Source organism: Silurus aristotelis, assembly GCF_946808225.1.
Source record: "Silurus aristotelis genome assembly, chromosome: 3".
In the NCBI taxonomy this organism is placed as follows: domain Eukaryota; kingdom Metazoa; phylum Chordata; class Actinopteri; order Siluriformes; family Siluridae; genus Silurus; species Silurus aristotelis.
Window position 1 is genome coordinate 36,174,612 of NC_139576.1, and position 17,254 is coordinate 36,191,865.

General features: G+C 41.5%; 1 long non-coding RNA gene across 1 annotated transcript in view; it reads left to right on the forward strand.

The window, feature by feature from the left end:
• The first annotated feature begins 1,519 nt into the window (after positions 1–1,519).
• Positions 1,520–17,254, forward strand: part of LOC310723852 — a 69,340-nt gene continuing 53,605 nt past the window's right edge. The window contains exons 1-2 of the long non-coding RNA XR_014532809.1: positions 1,520–1,613; positions 1,828–1,971. This is a non-coding gene — a long non-coding RNA (uncharacterized lncRNA). The remainder of the gene's footprint in view (positions 1,614–1,827; positions 1,972–17,254) is intronic.

The window sequence follows — 17,254 nt, forward strand, 5'->3', positions numbered from 1 at the left end:
CCAACTTGGACCGTTAGGATCCCATTAACCAGATTCCAATAAGTGTTTATACTGGTTTTCATGATCCAATAATCATGAATAAGTGATAGCTGATGGGGAGATGATAGCTTTTGCATTGGAGCTGAAGGTCATCAGTTTAAACAGCAGCTCTGGCCCCCTGAGAAACCCCATAGCTGTTCAGTTGTATGAATAAGATAAATGTAAGTCTGCCAAATATCATAAATGTAAATAGTTTGTAATGGTATTTGTAGTAGAAAGCAGAGAATTAGACTTGTACTCTGTTGTTTTTGAGTATTCCTGCGTCTTGCCCAGTGTTCCCGGGAAAGATTCCACTGCGCTGACACAAGCGTATAACCAAACCCACGCTGCACATAAATATGCACTTTATCCAAACATGCGCTGTCGGTTGCCACATTGCTTACATTAACCTCTCGCTAGCCTCATAGCAACAGTTTGAAACGATTTCTGTGAATTGCTAATGGCTTCTTGGGGTCTTGGGTACTAACACGCTTGTTTTTTCAGCTGTGGGTCTGAACATGAAGTCATTAAACTGCTCATGCTTAGCGTTCACACGTACAGACTATCCATCCCGGGTGGTTTTTAAGTACATATTCATATACTTTTAGCATTACCGTAATTTAAACATAAACACTTTCTGTAGCTCTCAATTTTCACGGTTTTGGTGAAAATGTCCACGGTTTGGACAGAAGTACACCTTTCCATTTACACATTCGCTCTTCTATTAAGCTCCACCCATCTGGGAAGATGTTCCACTTGATTTTGGGTAAGATTCATTCAGCCACATGGGTGGTGTTCCAATTCATCAATTCGATCAAGCTCAATAGCAGGAGGTCTTCCAGAGGTTCATGTGAGGTTTATGCATCCGATGATGTTCTATACAATTGCATGCCTTCAAGATTGTGGGAGCAGTTTAAGGAATTTCAGTTGATTTTTATTTTTATAGCAGTTTTAACAATGGACATTGTCTCAAAGCAACTTTACACGGATAAAGTTGGTAATAAAGAATGAAGACGATTGTTCTTTATCATTGTAAGTCTGTGCCCATAGAAGAAACACAGTGGGGAAAGTCAGGTGTCCCAATATTTTTGTCCAAATAGTGTACTTCTAAATGCCTAATTAGTATTTTAATTCCCATCAAAACCTAGACTTTTCTATATATTTATTATTATTATTATTATTATTATTATTATTATTATTATTATTATTATTATACATATTCAATTTTTTTTATTATAATAATATATTATTTTCCTTCATCAGAAAGCTACAATTGAAAACATTCAGTCCCAAAACTCCCTCCTTTGTTTATCTGTGTTATATTTTAGTCCTAAATATAAACAAAATACTTCTAAACAGTTCATTTTTACAAATACAAGTTACTTTTTATACTCATGGACAGGATTAAGCCTTGAGCCACAGGACTACATCTCCCATCAGCCTTCACACATCACATCACTTGACCTGACCATATGTCACTCATCCCTCACACCTGTTTCTTTTTTACCACTAATTAGCATTGTAGTCTGTAGTCCTCACCATAATTCTCACGTGTGTTGGCTGTGGTTGCTGTCTGGTTCATGGTTATGCTAAGGGTAAGCGTTTGTTTGCTTTATGTATTTATCTGCACTTTATATGACACTCAGGGCTCCTATAGACTTCAAACTGGGCAGAAGGTTGGAATATATACCCAGATGGCAGCCAATCCACCATGTATGCAATTAAACACAGGGAATCATCTTAAACCCAGGAGCAAGTTTAGGTTAGAGTTTCTATTTAATCAGATTTTAAAATCACGTTTTGCAAAAGGAACTGCTCAGGGATCAACACCTTTGGGATCTCAAAGCGTACAGTAATTGGCGAGCCACCCCAGGAGCTCAACGAGTCAGCAGAAATCCAAAATCTGACCTGGGATCAAGGTTGCAGACGCTGTGGCCGTCTATAGAATACAAGGTAAGCAGACACAGAGCACAGTTAGGTGTTGGATGAAATGAGCAAATGCTATGTACTTTTATGTTCCCACATGGTCTAGTAGCTTAATGATACCAGACATTATAACCAAGGAGGTCTGGGTTTGAGTCCTGGTGTGGAAAGGCTTTTCCAATATGGTCTAGTTCAATGCTCGAATTGAGGGGGGGGCTGGGGGGATCCGGGAGCCACCATAAGGCATTAGGGACCTGATGACAAGTAAAAAAAAAATAGACTAGTCCCCAAGATAATTTTTATTTAAAAAATGTATGAATTATACATCTGGGGGACTCCCCATAAGACTTGACTCAATTCAAGCACTGGTCTAATTGTGTAACTTGTTGCTGGTTAAAGTTGCTTTAACCAATCAGCTTGCGGGTTTCTGACTTTGGGGTCCACTAAAGCGGCATTTTCATGTCTAAACCGCGTCTGTAGCCACCGGGACAAGCTTGAATATATTTGTTTGGATTTAACGGCTGACCGAGGAGAAGAAATTGATTCGGTTGCAGAAATGCTTATAAGGACATTTCAGTTCAAAAGAGTTGCTAAGCTTTTTTCATTAACCATTTACACTTTTGCGGTTTTCCTTCCTGGCACAAAATGTCATTTCATGAGGTTAATGTCGATGCTTCTGCTAGAGATGACATATGTGGGCGGTGCGGCTGTGGCTCCAGTGAAAAGAGATGTCTTGAATTGTGTTCTTTTTTTTTTTTTGCTTAATCGCATTTATTCTCACCGTATGAGATCGTAGCCTTTAGTAGCCGAGGTGTCATAATGATGAGATTAGGAGCAGGATTGACTCAGATAGACGTTACGTTACTGAAGGCCTTGGTGTGAAATGCACGACCTGACTTTTGTTTTAGGGAAAGAAAAAAAAAAATCACTACTACTAATGAGTTCGCCCTTTAACCGTCTATGGCGGTATGTATTTTCTGCTTCAAAAGTGTAACTTTCACACCTTCGGTGATGGGTTCCATCGAGTCGCTCGGCGTGGACTGTAATCGAACCTGCAGAGCTGTTTAATGTACTGCCGCTTCCTCTCAAAAACGTCCCGCTGACATTTTGGCAGGTTTCCCCTTTTCTTGCTTCTGTGTCGTCTACCGCGACTGGGCTTATTCAAGCTCGAATGAGAGGACACAGGGACTTAAATTACTTACTTAGATGTGGTTATTGCTTTCCTGCTGGCTCCAAAAAGAAGAAAAATGACGGGAATGGATGAATAAATGCCGGTCCTACACAATCCAAGCAAACTGGTGGGGCTAATAAAAGACCTAGCATAAAACAACGACAACTTCAGAATTAGCGTTTTTTTTTTTCCTAAAGCCTGATAAATATTACAGCTATTACAGCACAACATTTGTGTGTTTTTGAACAGCCAAAAGGCCCATTGTCCCTCAGGGTGGCAGATGCTGTAACGCTGAAACGCTATCATTTTGCTAATTGCTCGTTCGGGGCAGGTCGATGCCGTATCGTTCTTTTCATTTCATAGGCAATAAGAACGATTATGTAACACAGCAGTTGATCAGTGTGAAGATTCACCCCTGATTAGATCTTAATTAATATCCCAGATTTCTCGTTGCGTCAGAGGTCTCACGGCAAGCAGAGAGGCAGCAACCGTGTTAAAAACGACGCGATTCAAGTTTAAGCCAAGTTTTTTCCTCGGTTTCACATCGCACATGAATTTACTTGGACTTGTCTCAGATGAACTGATCAGGACTGGCAAATGGGCATGTGCAATTACAACGGGTCATTAGGTCCGAGATGTGCTTTCACAAGCTCGAGAGTCCATTACCAGGGTTTTTCTTCGTCAATTACATTTCCAAATCCTTTCTCTCTTGCAAACAGCCCAAAAAAAAAGCATGCACTGTACAGACAAATGTTTGTGGACACCCGATTGTCATGCTCATATGTCCCCATTGAACATCTTCTCATTATAATAAGCTCTATCCTGTCATCTGGAAGAACTTTCCACTGGATTTTGGGATGTGGAAATTCGAGGGCATTGCTGTGCTTTAGTGAGCAGTCATTTATGAAGAATTTGTTCATTTTGAACGAGTCTTTAATGGGATTCAGAAGAACGAATCATCTCAAAGAGTGATTGGTTCATTTTGAGCGGATCTTCAAAGCGATTTAGAGGAACGAGCAGTCTCAGTGATCCGTTCATTTTCCACTGGATGCGCATGAGCAAAGCATCACAAAATCTCTGAAGGTTGCGTACAGGAAACGGTAGTTGAGTAGTTCCCCTCTCGACTCTTCTAGTCCGAGTCGTTCGCTCTTTTATTACGTGACTCCTATAGACGCAATGCAGTTATAAAATTCCGATATCAATTATTGGAACTATTGTCAAAGTTTGTTCATGTAGACGTGTTGGAGGATCTGCTTATCGATTAGTTTATTTCTGATCAAAGGTACGAAATGAACTAAACTCAAAGATTCGTTCATTTTGATGAATGAGATTCAAAGAGCTGTCTGTCTGTCTTAACTGGTTCTATTTTCAGAACCCAGGTCTGTGTAGGATTTCCTTTCATCTGGACACCACAATATTTTCTTCTCCACCTCTGCTTTTTTTTTTCCTTCTTTCCTTTATCCTTTTATAACCTAGATTAGATCAGAGACCTTGAACCTGAAATGCGGCTGCGGATTGCCGCTGGCCAGGACATCCTTCAACAGGAAGCACCGAAGCATGCCTGCTTGACATTTGTAGAGGTTGAAACCGGCATTATGTCGATACAACACCTTAAAAATGGCAATAAAGCAGACAGAGGAGATGAACACACAAGCCGGTCCGTTTATCAAATGTTAGCTAAGACTATATTTTCCACCAATTATTCTTTCCCACCGCTGACATTCAATATCTGTACTTATACTGACATTGATGTCAATGATTTTTGTTGTAGGGAAAATAAAATACGAAACTGCATGGCTTTTCCAACACCTCGGAGTCACCACCAGGCAATAATGCGCAAAATGCAAATTCCAATCAAGGATAAGCTGCGTATAAAATGAACTTTTTAGAGGAAAAGTCCCCTGATGGGGAAAAAACATTTTCGCAAACGGAATTTCTCCGGCGATTTCCCCGATTACAGGAGCGTGAAATTTATTCTGAAAATGGCTCCCAGATATCTAATATATAATCAAAGTTATTTAGAAAACCAACTTTTCCAGCCAGATGTGGTTCTTCCCAAAAGGTTATCACACAGTTGGAGGCACATTCTCTTGTATAAGACGTCTTGTAGCATGAAATTTTCCCTTCACTTGAACTAGGAGACCCAAACATGTTCTAGCATGACGATAACCGTGTACACACAGTAAGCTCCATGACGATATGTTTTTACCTGCATTAAAGCTCTGATATCAACCCTATTGGGATGAATGTAAATGCTGACTGCACTCCAGGCCTCCTCCTCTCTCCTACATCAACACCTGACTTTACTGACCCTTGTAGCTGAATAAGGACTAATCTCCAAACTCTTGTGAAACATCTTCCCAGGAGATTATCCACATTTACACTCTATCGCCTTCAAAATACTCCCCATGCACAGCAATACAGAGCTCCCCAGCATTCCTGACACTTCTGGAATGTGTCTTGGAAGCACATTCATCGATTTGAGCTGGATATCCGCAATAGTGTCAAAACGGCAATCTTTCAGCTGGATCTTCATCGGAAAGTCCGCAGGAGCCAAATCTGGCGAGTAGGGTGGGTGCAGAAGCGAGACCGTATTATGCACCAGTTGCCAAACGATTTAGACAATTTCGGGAGTTGAGCTCGCAAAGGTCTTCCCAATCTCTCGTGGTCTTCCAGCGATGTTCTTGAGCCCTTAAAAGCGTGTTGAAGTATCGTCGTTTGTCGTCTGTGTGGCAGATTTGCCCAGTTTTAGGCAGAATTTCACTTTTGCTCTTGTTCCAACTTGCTGTTTGATACCAAATTGTATAACAGGAACTAGGGACTTATGTCCAGGTGTAGATAAACTTTTGTCCATAATACCAATTAAAGCCATCATGTTCTCTGCTCCTTCGAAGCTGTTTATTGTTTTTCAGTAGAGACGTCTCTGGCTGAGTGATTAATTAGAGCTGAGGGACAACTCAAGTAACTTCACATGCTCACAGACGCTTGCTTACTAGTATGTTGCTCAATAGCATTTCTGGTTCTGCTATCCTCAGCGACACTAATTTCTGATACTGCAATCGTGAGCTGGCTGAGAAGAAAACAAGCTTGACCGGCCCAGCTACCGAGAGCAACGAGCACCAGTTTCGATAAGCACACAGATTTGACCCTTATAATGATGTCTCCAGGCAATCAGATTCTATTTACAGAAGCGTGTGTGTGTGTCTGCTGCAGGCCAAACACTTCATATCCTGTATCTGCTCTTCCTTTGTAAAATATTAGGCATGTCCCGACACGTCCGAGTTCAACTCGAGTCCACGTACAGTATGCACACGGATTTTCGCACTACCATCTGCACCAGGTTCGTTTATATCCATGTAAATGGAGAACGGGAAAGTCGTGTGTGTGTATACTGTGTACCAAAAACTCTAGAATGCTTTGGGCGAGACTGTGCGTGCACTCTATCTTCATGCTTGACCTCACTTAGGTGATCATCCATTCAGCCCCATTGCCTCCTCCTAGGAATGGAAAAAATGCCAGCGAGTCCCTCAAGACATCCTAAAGCAAACCGTGAGACATCACCACCACCTCCACCGCCATGCTGAAAGTCAAGCTTTCACCAGCCAACCTCATTACCAGCTCAGCTTCAACACACCAGAGGCATTCATACGCAAGGCTTCATATAAAAGGCTTATCACGATGCTCGCAAGCGCATTTTTCTTCCATCTGCCCACGACGGCTGCCTCAGGGATGATGGGCAACGGTGACCCGTGTGCCTGACCTCTCCTCCTGCATAATTCATCCTGCGATACGCTACACAGCAAACATTATTAACCGAGAGAAAGCCAGCGTGTGCTCAGACTGTTGCCAAGAGTGACCTCTCAATCCTACACAGTTAAAATGGAGATCTCGCATCGACACCAGCCTACGATCATTTCTTTTTTCAATGCTGATCATGCATCGATATCGTACAGAAGTCCTGAGAGGGCATGCGCTTTAGTATTTTTTTCTTTGTAATTATCTCGTGATGGCGACTTTGTTTTCTCTTGATCTTCTGCTTTTTTCTTCAACATGCCGCACGTTTAAATCACACGTGAGGATCGCACGGACTGTTCCGTATGACACGCTGACGACAGCGGCAGATCGTTCTCCGGCGATCATCATGCACGAGTTACCGAAAGGTTTCGAGCTCATCGATGGTCTTATTGATCTCTCATCGTCTTCCGGTGAAGTTCTACCGCGCCTTTAAAAACACATCGAACGCCCCGAATTGGGCCAAATGTTGCAGATTTGCCCACTTTCACGCCGAATTTCACGTTTGTTCTTGATGTCCGTGACGAAATCACAGACGTGGTAAGGTGATGTGTTTTGGCACACTGATTTAGGAAAATCGGCGCTCCCTGTCCCTGCGCGTGCAACCTTCTGCTGGCGTGTTGCAAAACTAGTCTCTGCCAGAGGAGAACCTGTGACCAAAATGGAGGTCAGGTAGTCCTAGAGGTTAAGATTCTAGATTAATATGAGAGTTGCTAATGCTGTTTGATGGGTATTAAAATTGAACGGGCAATAATGCATGTTTAAGTTCTGCATATGTATGTAAGTCGTGATAACGGGAAAAAAAAAGAGAAAAATAATATAATGCATGGCCTCGTAGGATTTACATAATATTGATCTTTCACTGGGATTATATATACCTTCGTATCAATCTCAATAAATATGCACAGCATTTTTTTCAGAGAACGAATCAGATCGATCCACAGTAAAAATAAATAAATAAATAAAAGCATCACATTTTAATTATTTATTTTTTTAAATCTAATTTATGGATCACTTCGTTCCATTTAATACATAATCCACTACAACCTAATAAGTGTTATTAATTAAATGCTGTGATTGAGGTTTCGGTACATGCCCAGGTGAGATATTGGCCCGTTTGTATTTCATCTCATAATCATCAATCTTCAACGCCTCTCTTTCTTTTTTTTCCTGATGCTATTCGGCGTCCTACAGAGAGCCATTTACAGCTTATAGCCCCGAGGGTGCAGGCAGTCGCGTCAGCGCCACACACAATTCAGACCTCAATTATCTTCGGATCCATCTTTGCAGCTGACGTCTTTATGGTAAGAGTGAAGAAATGAACGCAGGGAGGGAGAGGTGGGGGATACGCCGGCAAATGGGGATCGTTAAGGGTTTACCTGCAACCTTTTTCCATTCTATACTATATTTCCAAAAGTATTGGGTCACCTGGTCATGATTTATGATGATTTTTGAGCATCACATTCCACATTTAGGCCCAAGTTTGCTCTTATAATTCCTTTCACTCTTCTGGGTAGATGTTCCACTAGATTTTGGAGTGAGCTTATATATATTTGTGTTCAGCCACAAGAGTGTTATGAAAGGCAGGTACTGATGTAGGTGAGGAGGCCTGGGGTGCGTTCAGCGTTCACATTCGTTCCAAAGGTGTTTAGTAGGGATGAGATCAGAGCTCTATAGCAGCAAGATCTTCCTCTCCAAAGCATGTAAACCAGATCTCGCTTTGTGCACAGGGGCATCGCCATGCTGAAACAGGTTTGAGTTTCCAATTGAGTGCCTTCAGCTTTGGAAAAGTACCACATATAGCAGGAAAGGTCAGGTGACCCAATACTTTTGGAAATATAGTGTATGTAAAAGCTACAGTTTTCATTGGAATCATCTCGTCATCTCAACTGAGCAGGTGAGGGTTGAGGGCCTTGTTTAAGGGCCCAGCAGTGGCAGATTGGTGGTGAGATTTAAACTCACAAAGTCCAACATCATATGGACTGAGCTCCGACATCCCGCAGTTTCATTCAGTGTCTTTTGTTTAATAGATCTGCTCCATGGAGTAGGTTGGGAATGGGGTGTGACGTTAGATGATTCTAAAGCTGAACTGAGACAATGCACAAAGTCAGATCCTTGAACTTTACATAGTTTGGAGTGAAAGATCTATCGAACACCTTTGGGAAGAAATGGAATGGTCAAGTCAAGTCAAGTTTATTTGTATAGCGCTTTTCACAACAGACATTGTCTCAAAGCAGCTTTACAGAAAACAACAGTGAAGGTGAATGGTGTGCGTTTGTCCCTGATGAGCAGCCGTGGCGACAGTGGCAAGGAAAAACTCCCTTAGATGATATGAGGAAGAAACCTTGAGAGGAACCAGACTCAAAGGGGAACCCATCCTCATATGGGTGACATCAAGAGTTTGGTCATAAATCTTTCAACAATACAGAACAATTTGTGATCATCATAGATCCAGCATCAGCTTCTCCATGCCAGGGCCTTTAAACACTCGGCATCTACTTCTCCATGATCATCCATAGGTCCATAATCTTCACGAGGTGGGACGTGACTGGCACTCTTGAAGGATCGAGGCAGTCTGGTGAATCTGATGTCATCTGATGTTTTACCAGTGTTGTGATTTTATCTCTCTGACATTTTAGACCTAGATATGTCAGAAAAAGCCTGATATCTTGGCAAACAGGACTTATTTCCTGCTAGGCTGCAAAGCATGATTATTTCCCACCAATGACTGACCTTTGAGGCAGTTTGTAGGTGTCGTGGGGTGTAATCTGTCAGCCAACATCAAATTGAAAGCCCTGTATATGTGTGTGTGTATGTTGGGGGGGGTTATAAATGGGAAAGGCATGGGTGTTAATGTGGCATGGAAGTCATCTGGAAAAATGAGATGCTGGTGTGGAAATTATTGCCATGGGGCAAATCCATTTTATGAAAGTAATTTCATTCACACTTCCGAATGGCCACAGTTGATTTTACATTCTTCCTTTTACTAAGTGCTTGGACCCTTTTCTGACGCACATTCTGACCGTCGAATATCAGAAATCTAAAGAGAGAAGATTTTGAGGCGCCATATTTATCCACACTTGTGATTCGTAGCTTCTTGAAACGTTTAATATCGTGTTTAGGTCCACGGGCCTGGCGCTACTCAAATAAGAGGTTCAGGAGCCTTGAGGAACACACAAAGTAAGAAAGTAAAGAATGAAAGAAGGTGCTTGATGGAAAGGAAGGACTGTTCAATAAAGTATTTAATGGAAGGAATGATGAAAGAAAGAATAGTACCTAATGGAATGGTAAAAGAAAGGAAGGGTGGTTGGACTGAAGGAACATGCTTGATAAGAAATGAAGGGAATGGATGCTGAATGGAAAGAAGCAGTGAAGGAAGAATGATGATAGGGGGAAAAAAGGAAAGAAGTTGTTTAATGGGATAAGTTTTTGAATAAAGGTAGAAAGGTATTTGATGAAAGGATGGAAAGATGGTTGGACTGAAGGAAGGTGCCTGAAGGAAAGAAGGAAGTAAGGTGTTTAATGGAAAGAAGGAGGAAGGTCTTGAGGAAAAAAAGGAAAGAAGAAATATTAGTATTTCATGAAAAGCTGGTTGAAAAGAAAGAATCCATGAATGAAGTATTTGGTGTCAATCAAAGATGGATAGATAGAAGGAAGGAGAGAAGGAAAGATGTGAGGAGCATCATCTTCCTTAAAAAAGCATTAAGGAAGAAGGAAGGAAGGAAATCAAATCCAGTACATTCATTACATTCTTTAGAAAAAAAGCCAACGTCCATCCATTTACATGACTAAGGATGTGTCTCAACCCTTTCCTAAAGAATCTGCTGGGAGTAAATATTTAATTACTTCTCATCTCGCTTTCCAAGCACGCAACGCTTCCAGCCTTCGGAGCTCCTGCAGGTGAACACTTATTTCCCATGAGTCTGATGTCACTATTCTGTTTATCAACACACTATGTGTAAAATATTGCTTTTCCTCTCAAAAACATTGGAGGAACATCACTGAGGAACATCACGGGTTGCCATTTGCCTCACTCTAGATAAGGGCTTCTGCCAAATACCATGAATGTAAATTTAAACTACAGTTGGAGACCCAAACTTGCATGACAATGTCTTGTGCACACTGCCAGCTTTATGAAGATCTGGGTTGGAGTGGAAGATCTCCTGCTATAGAGCTTCAACCCTATTAATCACCTTTGGGATGATTAAAACACTGACTGCACCACAGGACTCCTCCCCATCACCTGCTTAAGTACCTTTACGAACACCATTGTGATGAGATAAAATTGAACAAATCTCCATATAATCTAGTGGAACATCTTCCCAGAAGACTGGAGCTCAATATAACAGAGATGCACAAAAAGCACCAACCTTCTACTCAGGTGTTCAGACCATTTGGACCATTTGGAGTTGACGCTTGGTTTTCTTTCAACGTTCTGTCTTTTCTGTTTCAACCAATTCTTCAAGAGTCTCTTCATTTCTCATTCTCAACTCGCCTCGCAAATCGGATCACTCACTGCGGGGAGGTGCTGGTTATGTTAGCTTCGGATCAATGCTTGCACAACCCTGATGAAGCCTCATGGCGGTCTTTTAGTGTGGAGGGGGAAAAAAACCTAGCGAAACACTGGAGTTGAAAGCTTGAGAAAGCTAAACGAATCTGGCAAGCCGTAGCATCCCCTGCGGCTAATGCGGCACCCACGCGGGGCAAGCGCAGCTGCCATTTTTGAGCGAGTAGCGCTGGCCGTTCCTGGAGGTCCCTCGACACGCCCTTCCTGCCGATCCTGCTCGTGAATTTGATGGGTTTTCAAAAACAAACGTTCAAATGATCGCTCAGGGATTAGAGCATTCTTTTGAGAATCCAGCTGTGAGGAGGCTTAGCTTTGGAGCGGCCGAAATGGAAAGCAGATGTGAGGGTCAAGATTCAGGATCGATAAATTCAGGGGCATCTTCTGTGGATGAAGAACCCATAGTGACGTTCTTGTTAGAAAAAAAATGCCACAAAACCCTCGATTACAGTGTGAACACAAGGGGAACGTTAGCATCTTCTCGATAGTATTAGAGCTCATTTGAACTATTTTTAGACACTGAAATGTTGTGAACTAGAAGACTAGATGCACAAAAGTATTAGGAGAAACTTTTCCAGCAACACAATTGTGCACAAAGCCAGCTACATAAAGATATTCTTTTCCTGGGTTGGAGTGAAAGATCTCCTGCTATGGAGCTCAAACCCTTATCTTCAACCTGACTTGACTGACACCCTTGTGGCCGATTGTGGCACAAATCTCCACAAAATCTAGTGGAACATCTTTCCAGAAGAGTGGAGCTCAATAGAACAGGAAATAAAGGTGGAATTTAAAGCTCAAAACCCACATACACACTGGGGAGTTGTCCATGATCTTTGGTCCAGATCGTGTATATTTAAGGAACGTTTATTAGACTTTTAGAGAAATCAGTGTTCATTCCTTTGTTCATTCATGTGGTTTTCAAAAGGATCTTACTTATAATCATTCTATTTTATTCTCCATATGACCAGCCATGACTTGCAATCGAAGCGCTTGTGAAAACATTTGTTTGTTCGGTTTTTCCTTTGAATGTTCAGGTGCTTCTTTTTGGTTGGAGAGTATCTTTTCTGTTTGGGTTTTGTTTCCACCACATTCTCGCGTGAACTTCCCTATTCATCCCTTTTCAGTCTAATGAATAGCCAGATATCGCTTTGAAAGCCAACCATTCACCGATGTAGATCCCGATCCCATCCCAAACGACAAAAGCCCGTTTTCCTTGTAACTCCAAAAACATCCCATCATTCATTCAGGAGGGTTTAGAAGAAATAGAGGAATTAAAGACTGTGTATAGTCACATATAAGAAAAACCCAGTGCTTGTGATTGGTGATTTTGTGGAAAATGAAGGCTGTGCAAGAGCCAGGATGTGGGCATTTGATTATTTTGGCTGGCACTGGAATCACCCCGCTGGTACTAGTTATGCCTCACAGCTAGGTGGCGTTACATCTGATGCCAATCTCACACACAGTATTTTACAACTGGGACATGGAGACCAGCTGATGCTGTTTAATTAAGCCGCAATTAATGAACTCTTGATGTACACACACGCTTTTTGTTCTATAATCTTACTGGGTCACAGTGTTTCCTCCTCTTACAATATAACTCATGATAAATACATTATACACACAAAAGTTGGCGGGCATAAGATTTTCGATGTGCTTTTTAAACATCCCATTCCACCTTCAGTACCAATTTTTCCTGTTATAATAACCTCCACTCTTCTGCAAAGATGTTCTACTAGATTTTGGAGTGAGCTTGTGGAGATTTGTGAGATTTCATTCAGCCACAAGGGTATAAGTCAGGTACTGAGGGAGGTGAGGTGAGGAGGCCTGGGGTGCAGTCAGTGTTAACATTCATGTTCAATAGGAGTGAGGTCAGAGATCTAGAGCAGGAGATCATCCACTCCAAACCATATCTTCATGCTGGTACAGGTTTTTGTCCTGTAGTTCAAATGAAGGTAAAATTTCATGCTACAACATCCAAAAATGTCCTCTACAACTCTGTGCCTTTGATTTTTTGGAGAGGAACGACATATGGCTAGTAAGATCACGTGTTCATTATTCATTTTCAGCACTGCAGAGACCGAGCCTCATCTCTTCTTTCCTTTCCATTTATCATTCTCCATAACACAAGTTCCTTGTGCCTTATCTCCAACGCCGGCATGCCATCTGATAAGACCTGCCGAATTGGTTGTTTGAAATGGAAACTGGTTTTCCAGCTCTTCTCGAAACTTTCTTTTGCCTCCTAACACAGTGTTCACCGTTCCACCGGGAGAGATATTTTCCAACTTCTGAACCGAGGGTCAGCTCCAGAGCGCCCAGCTTTCAGATCAAGAATGTTTGGTAAAGAGGGTTGTCAGGTTTTTCGCCTACCGAGTATTAAATAAACTGACACGCTCTTCCTATAGGGATCGCTCTCCATGCGGTACACGACTACAAACATTCCTCGGGTTGAAATGCTGTCAACACCTCCAACCAGCTGGTGATGGAGTGATGTGGACACCGGAGAACGTTGACAGTTTGTAAAACCTTCAACTCGACCTGATCTTTTTTTCACTGCTATAGCCTTTATATTTATTTACTGTACATATGTTTATAGTATATCTGCAAAAATGTACTGAAAGGGAAAGTTTATAGGACTGTGGTGAGACCTGAGATGTTGTATGGATTAGAGACAGTGGCATTGAGTAAAAGACAGGAGGTGGCGCTGGAGGGAGCAGAGCTGCAGATGTTGAGATGTTCATTGGGAGTGACGATGATGGACAGGATTAGAAATGAGTTTATTAGAGGGACAGTGCATGTAGGACGTTTTGGAGACAAGGTGAGGGAGATTAAGATGGTTTGGACATGTGCAAAGGAGGGACATGGGGTATATCAGTAGGAGAATGCTGAGGATGGAGACATCAGGAAGGAAGAAAAGAGGAAGAACATGGAGGAGGTTTATGGATGTGGTAAAGGAAGACATGCAGGTGGGCTGTGGAGATCCCTAATGTGAGAAACCGAAAGATGATGTTTATCTTATAGAATGAGAAAAAAACATCTAATGGGTTAAGGGTAGGGTTTTTGGATGCTGTAGCATTAAATTTGTCCCTTTTACTTGAACTAGGAGACCCGAACCTGTTCTTCATGAAGATATGCTTTACATGGGCTAGAGTGGAAGATCTTCTGGGCTAGAACTCCATCCCTATTAAACTCGCCTACACTAGTGCCCCCATTGAACGAATACCTTTGTGTCTAATTAAAAACAAATCTCCACCAGCAAACTCCAACTTCCAGATTCCAAATCTTCCCAGAAGGTTAAAGCTTATCATAATAGCAAATTGGGGACTAAATGTGTCTATATAGTGTAGATGAATACAAGTACATGCATCAGCAATACCACATTGTTTTTGTAAAACCAGAAGAAAATTGTTATAAGATGCTCTAAAGCCAGTAGCCTCGATTTGAGTTTCTCTATTAAAGATCCGCCTAAAGCACAGGCTCAAATGCGCTTAAATACTCCTCATCTTTCCAACTGGAACTCGTACTCGCACATTTGTTCTCGTTTTCACTCCTCCGCCGTGTAATCGGGATTAATTACTGGCTGCTTCCCTCGAGAGCCTGCAAAGTGCCGCCATAAAAGGGTCAGCAATCTATTTTACATTTACATACGCTTACAAACACTCCCTCGTTTTACACTCGTCATTAAGAGCATCTTGGCTTCCTCCTCATAGGCGCAAGTAGATGTTCTCCTTCTTTAGTTTTCTGCCTCAGGATAGTCGTGGACGAACTGTCCTTAATTGGAGTCCAACGAGGTCTCGGGTTTCATTTATTGCATTTGCGAGATGCCCCTCTCGCATTTTGTACAACGGAGCAGTCGAGGGTAAGGGATCTTGCTCAAGTGCCCAGCGGGATTTGAACTCATGACCTTCTAGTCAGAAATCCAATGCCTTAAGTCATGTGCATAAAATGTCAGTGAACATTGAAATGCCTGAGCTACAGCTGTGCAATGCAATAATAATATACAAGACCCTGGATAGAGGAAAGATGAGGAAGGAATCATTTATAATGTACAAAATGTATATGTATGTATAGGGTGAATGCCAATTTAGGAAACCTGAAATATGTGCATTTTGTGCGTCCGGACCTGGATGCGGATTTTCTATTATCATATAAGCAAGAAGATGAAGTGACCTTTCCTTCAAAAAATCGAATGGAGGCACATCATCATCTCAATTTTTGGGTCCTCTGTGTCTCCTATACCTGAAAAAGTCATGCGTCTCAATACGTTTGTCCACAATAGTATATCTGGAAGACGTTGTCAGGTTGAAATTGCTTATTTTGCTTATTTTATTGTAATCCCATTGGGTAAACGAGCAGAAAATCACCACAAGCACACTCCAGCAATGAGCAACATGGTGGCACATGAAAAGTCACAGGAGTGTTTTTATTCTTGCTCATTTTTTCTTAGCAGAATTTTGTTAGCATCATTAAAATCTTTTTATTATTTTGGCCATTTTGGGCTTTTTTTTTTTCTCCTCAACCCAGGAGGTTACTATAGGTCATTCGGTGCCACCCAGCTGAGGTTTAGTTTCCTATTTGAGCTCAATGTTTCTTGTCGTATCTGGATCGCTCAGCATAAACGTACCATTATAAGGAACGAACTGCGAGGCAGTAAACGTATACGTTCTTTTCTCCAACTCTATAAACGCTTTATTTCAGCCGCTTCGAGACGTCACCATTGTTAAAATCACTCTCCATATGAAAAATGAATTCAATTGAATTACTCTATTAAATGGAAAATGGACATTGGAAATCCTCCACATAAATCAGCTGAAACACTTTGTAGTCTCTATAGGAAAGATGTCACATCACTTGAAAACCTCCAGATGATGTGATCTCACCGCTTTGTCATCAATCACGTATATAATTTGCTTTACAGGTAATACCGGATGTTGCCGAACTCTATATCTGTTTTCGTCCTTGGAGAAATAAAGCGGAACCGGAGTTCATATGAAACAAGTGGCAGAGATTGATGTTCTTCTCAATAATGGCAGCAAGAAAATGTGTTCCATAAGGTTAGGAAGTGGAGCCCCTGGTATATAAATACAACATATGGATAAAAGGTCCTGAGCATAAGGTTGGGGTGTGATTTTAAACATTATATTTCACATTATATCCACTCTTCTGGGTAGATGTTCCACTAGATTTTGGAGTGTGCTTGTGGAGATTCGTGTTCATTCAGATACAAGGGCAGAGCAGAAGATCTTCCAATCTAATCCATGTTAAGCAGATCTTCATAGAGCACTCTTTGTGCACATTGTCATGCTGGAACAGGTTTGGGTCTCCAAGTTCAAGTGAAACAAAAAGGATTATTATCTTTCAGGTTTGTCGTAAATGAACCGCATACGACTGTAAAAGACCTCATGACGAAATACTTTTGTATGTCTAGTGCACTTTTAGTTCCTTCTCAGTAATTATTAATTGAAAAACACTGAATTCAGTTCACTGATTTGTACAATCAAAGCATTTACACTAAACGTAGTAGCAAAAGTATTGAGAGATCGAAATGTGTGTTCACACTCATCAGAAACATGTGAATTCATTGATTTGGTCTGTTCCAAAAAAACGATCGTAATATAACATTTATGTGGATCTTGTTTGCACTGCAAGTTAAGTTCTTGCCTTTGCACTTAATAATTGGCTTTTATTCTAAACAAGGATAGATAGTCAGACAGACAGACAGACAGACAGACAGACAGAGGTGTGTATAGTGACTGTATAACAGACAGACAGACAGACAGGTGTGTATC